The 9,905-nt window shown below is 53.5% G+C and overlaps 1 protein-coding gene across 2 annotated transcripts in view; it reads left to right on the top strand.

Moving 5' to 3' along the window:
• Nucleotides 1-881: 881 nt before the first annotated feature.
• Nucleotides 882-9,905, top strand: part of Bicra (BRD4 interacting chromatin remodeling complex associated protein) — a 72,011-nt gene continuing 62,987 nt past the window's right edge. For both annotated transcript variants that reach the window (XM_041653636.1, XM_041653635.1), the window contains exon 1: nucleotides 882-1,007. The gene's annotated coding sequence lies outside the window, so the exon portion shown is untranslated. The remainder of the gene's footprint in view (nucleotides 1,008-9,905) is intronic.

The raw sequence follows: 9,905 nt of genomic DNA, 5'->3' as shown, positions 1-9,905 counted from the left end.
TCCGAGACGGCAGGCCAGAGCGGTCTGGGGACGCGCTGCGAAGGGCTAAACTGCCCGCTCACCAAGTGCTCTGCAAATAGATCTGTGACTCCAAGTGTCGCGCAAAGGATCCTGAGCTTCGGATCTGTGCGGCCCGCCAGGCCCTCTAACAGGACGGACTATGGTCCCTGCGCCATAGCAGCTCAAAATCACCAGGCTCGGAAAGACTTGATACGCCAGGCCTGGAGTTCCGATCACCTCCAAGGTTCCCATCCCCGGCACCTCTCTGAGTCCGACACGGAGCAGCATCACTGTCCCACATCCTCTTGAAGCCTCGATCGCTCTCTCTTCTCGTCTTCTGAGGTGCCCTGGGGCGCATCATCCCGTAGAAGCCACCATCTTGGGCCTAGACGTACCTGGAGCGGGGATGTGGACACGCACGAACCCTCCAGCTCCTCTTCCACCACCACCAACCTGAGTCCCAGCTGCAGGTTTCCGACCCAGGGCACCGGAGCCTAACAGGCACTCTGGCAGCCCCGCCGAGCCAGGAGGAGGGGGCGGTGCTGCCACTCTGTGCTCCCGCCCACAGAGTGTGAACCTTTTTATTGGCTACCAGACATGCCGCTCTAATACTCTTAGCCATTATTGGTTATTTGCTACACTAGAGGCGGAGCCTCTTGGCGCTCCTCCTCCTAGCAGGGCGGAGGGGAGGAAGAGGAGGAGGAGGAAGAGGAGGGGGGGCGGGACACAAAAACCAGCAAGATTTTTTTTTTTTTGCATTCAATTAAAAAAAAATTTTTTTTTGCATACCCGAGGGGCGCTCCCCGGAGCGGGGCGCGGGGCCGGGCCGCGCGGGGCCGCTTCGTTGCAAGGGCGGCGGCGGGCCCGGGCGCAGCGGAGCCGGGCCCGCCATGCGATCAGGCAGTGCGCTGACCGGCCCGGCCGGCCGGCCCCTTCTGGGTCCTCCCTGTGCAGCCCGTGCGGGGCCGTCCCGGAGACCCCGCGCCGACGGCTGCTCAAACATCAGGGTGAGTTTCTCACAATGTAGCAATTTCTCTTTAAATCTCTTAACTCTCTCTACCTGCGAGTCGGGGCTGTGACAGGGCGCAAAAGCGAGGGGGGGAGTGGGGCTCGGCGGCGAGGGTGTGTGTGTTGGGGGGGGAGAGCCGTAGCTGGGGCCGAACCCACTCCCCCCCGACACTCCACACTCAGCCCCCCAACCGGGGCGCAGCGCCCGCTGCCGCTGCTGAGACTGGATTTTTTTTTTTTTTTTTTTTTTGGTGCTCGGCGCCCACCACTATCCACGCACCCCCATCCTAGGTCTCTCCCGCCACCGCCGCCGCCCCGATCTTGCAGTGATCTCCCCCTTCACTGCGCTCCGATCTCAAACCTTGCTCCCCGGTTTCCTCTCCGGGATACAATGCAACGGAGGAGAGGGGCGAGCGCGAACGTCCCACGGGGGGAGGGGCAGAGACCCCCCACCCGCCTTCGGGACCCCCTCCCCTCCTCGTGCTCCCCGCCTTTTCTGGGGAGAGGCGAGGGCCATAGACAGCTGGATCCATCTCCTCCCCCTCCTGTCGCGCGTCCTGTGCGCCCCCCTCCCCAAGTCCCTCTTGGGGCTGCCTGGGAGAACCGGGGGTCCTCTGCAGGCTTGTAGGGAGCGATGAACTGGGATGCTAGCCACTAGGTCTCCCCCTCTCCATCGCCCCTAAACAATGAGGAGTTGACTTGGTTCCCCTACCCCCGACAGGGAGCGTAGGGGACCCCTGCCCCCTCAGCTGTCTGGTCCGGCAGGGGGCCTGTTTCTGGGGACCAAAGGAAGGGAAAAGGGGAGCCTCCACGCCTGTCATCTCCCGGGATTTGGGGCGGCCCCTGAGCTCCAACTCCGTGGGCCTGGGAATGGGAGGCACCAGGCCCAACCCGGGCACCGCGCTCCGGGTGGTGACCTTTAGACAAAGGCAGTCCTTTCCCCGGGGTGATCCCGGCTAGGTCCCTGCGGAGGGCGGCCAGGCCGCGGGCTCGGAGGGAGAGGAATGGGATGGATGGATGGGTGGGTAGGTAGGTGGAAGAGGAGGAGGGAGGAGGAGGAGGTTTGGGACCATCTGGTTTTCCCATCGCTTTGGCTGCCCCTGGGCTGCTTCCCCGGCTCCTGTCACCGGCAGCCGCGGGGAGACAAGGGACCAGGGAGCTGCCCAGCCAGGCCTTGGGCCTCCGCCAGCCGGAGGACCCGGTGACGAGCCGCGGGAGGGCGCGAGCTTGGGCGCCCGCGGTGATTGGAAGGCATACTGGCTCCTTCCTCTCCGCACCCCTTTGTTTTGCTTTGTGGTTCGGAGCAGCTGAACGTCCCTGGAGGAGGTGGGGTCAGAGGCTGTCGGGTCAGCTCTCCAGGGGAAGTCTTGGTGACAGGGCCCTCTGAGGTCTCTAGCCTGTGCGCTGCACTTGGTAACCCACCCCAAGTCTTAAACCTTCATTCCCTTTTGTCGCTCCTCTCCCAACATAGTGTAAGAAAAATGTGGGGATATGTGGAGAACACCCAAGACTCTGGGCTGGAAGTCAAGAGATCTTTGGCACACTGCCTTTCCCCACACCTGCGTCCTAGGTCAACTATGACCCCAACCCCCAAGATGAGGAAACAGGGGAAGCCTCGCTTGGAGACCACCCCTTTCCTCTGCCCCACGGGACTTATCAGTTGTTTACCTCGATACCCTGCCTTCCTCTGTAGCTCCCCCACCTCCCAGAAGCCGGAAATAACCACTCTCTACCCCGGATTGGCTACTGCTAAACGAAGCCTACCCTGGTTACTGTCTGAGGAGTGAGTGAGTACAGTGAGTGGTCCATTTTCTAGGCAGGCTCACTGAGGCCTAGTGTGGTTGAAAGACTAGTTTAAGGTCACACTGTTTGGGTCACTCTGAGCCCCAGTTCACAATACCCTAGAATTTATCCAGCCTAGTTCAAAACCGGTTAGCGCTCCCTCTCTCTCTCTCTTAGTACTTTGTCCTTTTGATTTCAGTGGACCTGGTTTGGGGAAGGATCTGCCAGATGTTTTCCCCCTGAAAGCGGGTTTGGCAGAGGATGATGAGGGCTCAGCTCGATGGATCATTTCACCTGTGTCTAGTGAGTGCCCGGATAGGGAGAGCCCTTGGTCTAGCTGGGTGAAGGCTTGACATTGCTTGGGACCCAGCGGCACTGTCACCTACCTCTTCACCTGATTGGCACTTGGCTTGATGGCTGTCATGTGATCGCAGAGAGGGAAGCTGACCTGATTGTTTGACTAGGGACTGTTGTAGTGGTGTCTGCTTCTCTGGCCTGGGACCCACTTGGTATCTTGATACACCTGAGAAAGATCTCGCATCTCCGACTAGCGCTACCCTTAGGCAGGCAGATCTGTAGCTTGCCTGGCTCCTTCCCGTACACTGTGAAAATGAAAGTTCTTTGACCTGACCCGCAGGGAGAGAAAGGAGAAGCCAAAAGTGTGATTTCTATTTCATCTTGGTTTAGAATAGGGATGGCCTGGGGGTGTGGGAGGCTGGAGTAGAGCGTGAGAGACTAGAATAAGTGCAGTGGCCCAGTGTGCTTGTTCCAGTGCGGGACTGTGTGCTCTGGAGGAGAGTGCTGCTGAGTCCTGGCTTCCCCCGTGAGGGAGGTAATATAGGTGATGTCTTTTTTACAGGAAGGTAAACTGAGGCCAGGGTTTGTGCTCCATGGCTAAGTTGTATTAGTCAGGCTGCAAGGGCCAGTGTTGAGAGGTACTTCATGCAGCATCAGGTCTGATTCTAGAAGTATTGGCAGACCCATGCTCCCCCACTGATCTCTTCCCTTGTTAAGGATAACATAACTTTAGGATAACCCTGAGATGGGACACCCTGGGAGGAGAGGAGAGGGCCTTTTAGGTGTCCTGAAAAGAGGTGCCCAATTGGGGAAGATGGGAGAAACTTGAATTAGACCCACAGGGGACAGTCCTATGTCTTGCTACAGTACACTTTCCTGGTTCCTTCCAGAAACCCCTGACACTTTTGCTCACCTTCCTCGGGATATGGAGGGGTGGTCTGCTTTAACCTACAAAGAACCAGGAGTCAGTATCAAACCTTTGGGTCACCTGGGAGGATAGGGGAAAGAGATTCTGCAGTCTACTAAGCGGTCTCTCTAGCCCTAAGGCCAGACACCAGCTAGCCTTCCAGGATTCCCCCCTCCTCATTCCCCCCAGGCTTCCTTGACTCCTAGTCTCAAGAATGTGGAGGGTTGCTGCTGGGGGATGTTAATTGGAAACAGGAAAACATGGCATTCCTTCGAAGGAGCCTGGGCTGGAAGCAGCCAGGCCTGCCATTTCCCCCCCTCCCACCCTGCAGGGCAGGAGCTGGGGTGGGAGTCCCACCCAGGTCACCTCATCCTGGTCTCCTCCCCTGATTCTTGGATGCAGCCCCAGGCATCTACCTTGCACCTGGCTCCCTCTCCCAGCAGGGCAGGGTCATACAGACCCCCCCCCACACACACTTTACCCTCCCTTTGCTTTCTGTTTTTCTTTTCCTATTTATCTATTTATTTATTTTGTCCCCAGCTATGAAGGATATGCCACACCACAGCTTCAAGCAAGGTTGGGACATGCTGAATTGGGTGGTCCCCAAGGAATCTCCCCCACTTTTCTGTCTGTGCCAGCCCCTGTTGACTGGTCCCAATTGACTGAAGCCTTTGTGTCTCCAGGACAGGCAGGGTACCCTCATGAGACAGCTGAGGAACTTTCTGAAGGCATTTCTAGTTTGGGGACAATAAATTTTGTGTATGAGTTGTCTGTTCTTGGGATTTGGCTGGTGACTGGGAAGGCAGAGTGTCTTTGTTTCTTCTATTGTTTCCAGTTAAACTTGCTGGGGGGCTGTTAGGGGCCAGGCCCTATGGTCAGTGCTGGTGCAGAACCCAGGTCGTCAGGAGATTTGCTGGGCTCCCTGCAGCTGCAGCGCTTGATTAGTTCTGTCTCGGTGGCCGGAAGAAGTTTAAGCTGGTTTGCTCTCTCCTTCTCCCTGCTTGTGATTTTTGTGTATTAGTTTTGGCTTTCTTTTTGGTTTTGTTTATTTATAATCTAGTGTGGGCATGCATTTCTTGAGGTCTTAGGGACATCTTGCAGAACTCTAGTTCTCCTACCATGTGATTCCCAGGGATTGAGCTCTGTCTACGTTGGGCTTCGTGGCAATCACCTTTACCCCCAGGTGTCTCACTAACACCCCTCCCCCCTTTAATACAAGGGTTCCACTTAGCCCAGGCTAGTTCAGAATGACCCTGAACAACTCACCCTTCTACCTCTACCTCCAGTTGGCTGAGAGTCTTACCACACCAGGTTCATTTTCTTTGCTTTCCTTTGTCTTTCCCCCAGCTTCCTCCCCAGGGACAACTTCTCAACTCAAAAGGTTGTGTATGCGTTTGTCTCCTGAGAAAGCTGTAATTTCGTACAGCTTGTCCCACATTCTCCCATTGTCTTGCTCTTTACTTTTTCCACCTTATTCCCCCCAAACATCTTCACTGTGGCTTTTCCATCTTGTTTTTGACTCTGTGATATTCTACTGGCCAGACAGACTTTGTTTCCTGTGATGGTGTTGTTTCATTACTGTGTATCGTCAGCCTGCTGAATCAAGACCTGGTAGAGGCTTCTGGGATGCTGTACCTTCAGGAAGCCGTTCTCTTTCGGGGGTGTTCTTATCCAGCCTGTCTGCTGGGCTGTCTTAGCAGCTGTTGCAGTCTTTGCATCCCGTGACATCCTGTCTTCATTCCCCTGCATCCCATGTGTAATTCTGCAGGGCAGGCTCTGGAAACCAGCTATGGGTTTCAGTTGGCAACTTCCTGGCCAAATGGGGTTTGTTGGCTCTGGCCCCGTCTCTCCCCTTCCATGAAACTCAGGACCAGCTATAACTGGTAGCTGTGAGGAAATGCAACTCTAGTGAAGTTCATGGCCACTGTGTCTGGGGTCTGTCTCATCTCAGCCGGTTCTTTTTCTACCCAGCTGGGCTGAGAATTTGTAATGGACAGGCACAGAACAGGATGCTAGAGTTCTCAGTGCTGCATCTGGAACACAGGGTCTCTCATTGCATGCTAGTAAACCACACCTCTAACCTCTCACTGGGGGATTCTAGGCAGGGGCTCTACCGCTGAGCCACACCCCAGCCCCTCACTGGGGGATTCTAGGCGGGGGCTCTACCACTGAGCCACACCCCAGCCCCTCACTGGGGGATTCTAGGCGGGGGCTCTACCGCTGAGCCACACCCCAGCCCCTCACTGGGGGATTCTAGGCGGGGGCTCTACCACTGAGCCACACCCCAGCCCCTTACTGGGGGATTCTAGGCAGGGGCTCTACCACTGAGTCACTCCCTGACACATCTCTTATTTTAGGTTTTGTTGCCCACACAGTCCTTGAATATTTTAAAAAATATTTATTTGCATGTATGTGTATGTCCTTGGTTATATGTATACGAAGTCCAGAGGGTAGCTTTACCTTCTACCTTGTTGGAAGTCGGAGTCTTTCTTACTGTTTGCCCCTGTTCTGGGTACTCCAGGCTAGTCCGCCCAAAAGCTTAGGGAAGGTTCATGTGTCTGGCCCATCTCGTGGTGGGAATGCTGGTGTTACAGATACTCGCCACTTTGGCTTTACATCCAGGGATTGAGTTCATGTTGTCAGGCTTGCACAGCCATCTCCCAGGTCCCAAGTCCTTTTTGGTCAGCTCTCTGGTAGTCTGGATGACAGGACTTCACCACTACAACGACATCAGTATCTTCTTTACTTATTTCTTACCATTGAGCTCCACCCGGTGCCCCAGGATAAATATTTTATTTTACTTCGTATGTGCATGTATGATGTGTATGTTGTGCGTATGTGTATGCACACATGTGAGTGCAGGTGCAGAGGCCAGAGGGAGATCCCAGGTGTCTCGTTCTATCAATCACTCCCCTCACCTTATTCTTTTGGGACAGGGAGTCTCAGCTTAGAACAAGTTGGGAGCCCGCAATGCCTGTGTTTTGTCTCCATTCCGCTCCTTCAGTGTGGGGACTGTATAGTCCAGTTCCGGGGATCTGAGCTCAGGTCCTCAAGCTTGCACGGGGAGCACCTTTATTCGCCGAGTCACCTCCCCAGTGGCCGTCTTGCACTTTGTGTATTGTATGTGTAGGGATGCAGAAGTGTCACTGTGAATGTGTGAGGGTCAGAAGACAATTGGGGGGAGTCAGTTCTCTCTTTCTACCATGTGGGACCTGGTGATCAAATTCAGGTCATCAGGTTTGGCAGCATATGTATTTTTGTTTTGGGTTTTTTGAGACAGGGTTTCTCTGTGTAGCCTTAGCTGTCATGGAACTCACTCTGTAGCCCAGGCTGACTTTGAACTTCTGACTTCGCCTGCCTCAGTCTCCCAAATGCTGGGATTAAAGGCATGTACCACCAAGCCTGACTGGGGGAGAATGTTTTTCCATCCAGACAGTGCATTTATTAGTGGTATTAGCATTTTTCTAATTATATTTATTTATGTAGAGATCAGAGGAAAAATTGCAAGAGGACAAATGGCAAGGATCAGTTCTTTCCTTTTACCGTGTGGGTTCTAGGGATAGAATTCAGGCCATCAGTCTTGGTGACATGTGCTCTTACCCTCTGAGCCATCTTACTGGGCCCAGTGTAGGCACTTTAAGTGAGGGTGCCATGTATGATGGTCACATATCATCCAGCCTCAGTTGCCTCTGGGTATCAGAACTCCCCCTCCCTTGGACGGCTGTGAAGTTTAAGTGGCTGAATTGCAGAAGGCTTCCAGCACAAGCCTTGATCTGACAGACTCCGGGCTCCCTCTGTTATAATTATTTTCACATTTGGATTTTATTTTTATTTTTAAATTGCATATATGTGGGAGGTAGCGGGAGTTGTGCATGTGAGTTCAGTGCCCAGGGAGGTCAGAGGTGTGAGATCCCCTGCAGCTGGAGTTACAGCCAGTTGTGAGCCGGCTGACATTGGCGCTGAGAATTGGACTTGGTGAACTTGAGTCTTCTGGACTACAGTACGCTCTTTTATTCCCCCCTCCCCCTTTTTGGCTTTTCAAAACAAGGTTTCTCTGTGTAACAGTCCTGACTGTCCTGGAACTCACTCAGTCGACCAGACTGGCTTCAAACTCAGAGATCCACCTGCCTCTGCTCCCTGAGTACTGGGATTAAAGGCGTGCGCCACCACCGCTTGGCTCATACAGTATGCTTTTAACGCCTGAGCTGCCTCTGCAGTCCGAATTTTCACTTTTAGGAAATTTGAAAGTGACCACCTGGAGTTCAGAGCAGCGTAGCCTTTCCAGAAGTTCTGGGGACAGTCCTCATCTGATCCTCATTTTGTCTGTTACCCCTTCTCCATACTGCATAAGTCACGGTCTGCTGGGGTGTTTCTATTGACATTTTAGTGGTATCATATCTTAACACACATTGGTTTTTGTTGTGTTGTTTCGGGTCCAGACTCCATTTCACCTTCTCCAGGGGATGTCCTGTGCTGTGAGGGCTAAACAGATCCACAAGGCATGTGGGGTTTAGCTTGCTTATCCATTCTCTGAGTTCTCCATTTTGGGACTTAGGTGATTTCTCTGTCTTGATCTTATCAGGTCTCACCCCATGGGACTCTGTCTGCCTAGGTTTGGGAGTTCATGTCTTGGATACATGGAATGTGGGGTATAGGTTCTGATGTTGTGGGAAGAAATTGTGTCTGGGCCTGAAATCCCAGCTACTTGGGAGGTTGAGGCAAGAGTTTAAGTCCTGCCAGGGACACAGAGGAAGTTCAAGGTCAGCCGGAGAAATTTAGTGAGACTTTGAGTTTGGTGGTGGCCCACGCCTTTAATCCCAGTACTCCTGAGGCAGAGGCATGTGGATCTCTGAGTTCTAAGCCAGCCTTGTCTACAGTGCTAGTTCCAGGACAGCTAGGGCTATTTACAATGAGAAACCCTGTACTGGAAAACCAAAATAAAATAAAATAAAATAAAAAAATAAAGAGGACCGTGGATGTAGAATTTCAGTATAGAGTACCTAGAATCCCCCAATGAGAAAGAAGCTGGGGCTGTGACCCAGCAGCATGTGTGAAGCACTGGTTTTAATCCATTGTGCCATATACACCCAAAAACAAATCCATTAAAAAGAAAGAGAGAGAGAGAAAGAGAGAGAGAGAGAGAGAGAGAGAAGTTCTCATCAAGGGGGAGTGGAAGAGAGACTGTGGCCTCTGCATACTGAGTGTCCCTAGAGTGTCTGGGTCAGCTGCCTGGGGTTTAGGCCAGGCTCTGCCCCTTCTGACTCTGTGACTAGGTGGCAGGGCTGGTCTTTTCCTCTAAACCTAGGGTAGGGAACCCAAAGTGCAAGAAGAATAAGACTTGCTTGTCTTGAGAATCCCATTGTTCACGGCAGTCTGGTATGGCAAATGTGCCCCATGTGCCAGGCTCTGCACAAGCATCAGGAGTGAAGTCTGTTGGTTACAGCTGGTGGAAGTGCTCTGGGGCTGGGGGATGGAGTTGTTCTTTCTGCCATTTGATTGGGTAAGAGAAATGAAAGGTTGATGACTCAGGACACCTCCCTCCCCCAACTCCAGCCTGCTCAGCTGCCTTTGCACCCTTCCTGTTGCTGGCTTTGTCCTTCCCTCTGCATGGAGGGAGCTCATGATTCTTGGGGGACCCTTCCCTAGTCTCCTCTGTCCTGAGCAGGCTCAGGGGCACAGTGAACTGAGAGAATTTGTCTCGGGCTGTGGGATGTTGTTAATGACCTCAGGGACTTTGACAGAGCCCACAGGAGCCTTGCTATCCCAGCATTCCAGGGTGCCTGAAGATGAGGTTCCCCTAGTACCCTGAAGCAGGTATGGGCACTTCTGCAGCTTGTCTGTCCTGATGCGGGGTAGGCTGCTTTCCACAACTTGGGTCTCACCAATATGCTGGACCTTAACCTCTCTCTTG

Source organism: Microtus oregoni, unplaced genomic scaffold, assembly GCF_018167655.1.
Source record: "Microtus oregoni isolate MIOR12 unplaced genomic scaffold, Mior012 000006F_ref0000085, whole genome shotgun sequence".
In the NCBI taxonomy this organism is placed as follows: Eukaryota; Metazoa; Chordata; class Mammalia; order Rodentia; family Cricetidae; genus Microtus; species Microtus oregoni.
The sequence above is the reverse complement of the archived record's forward strand: the minus strand, read 5'-3'. Positions and strand labels throughout refer to the sequence as shown.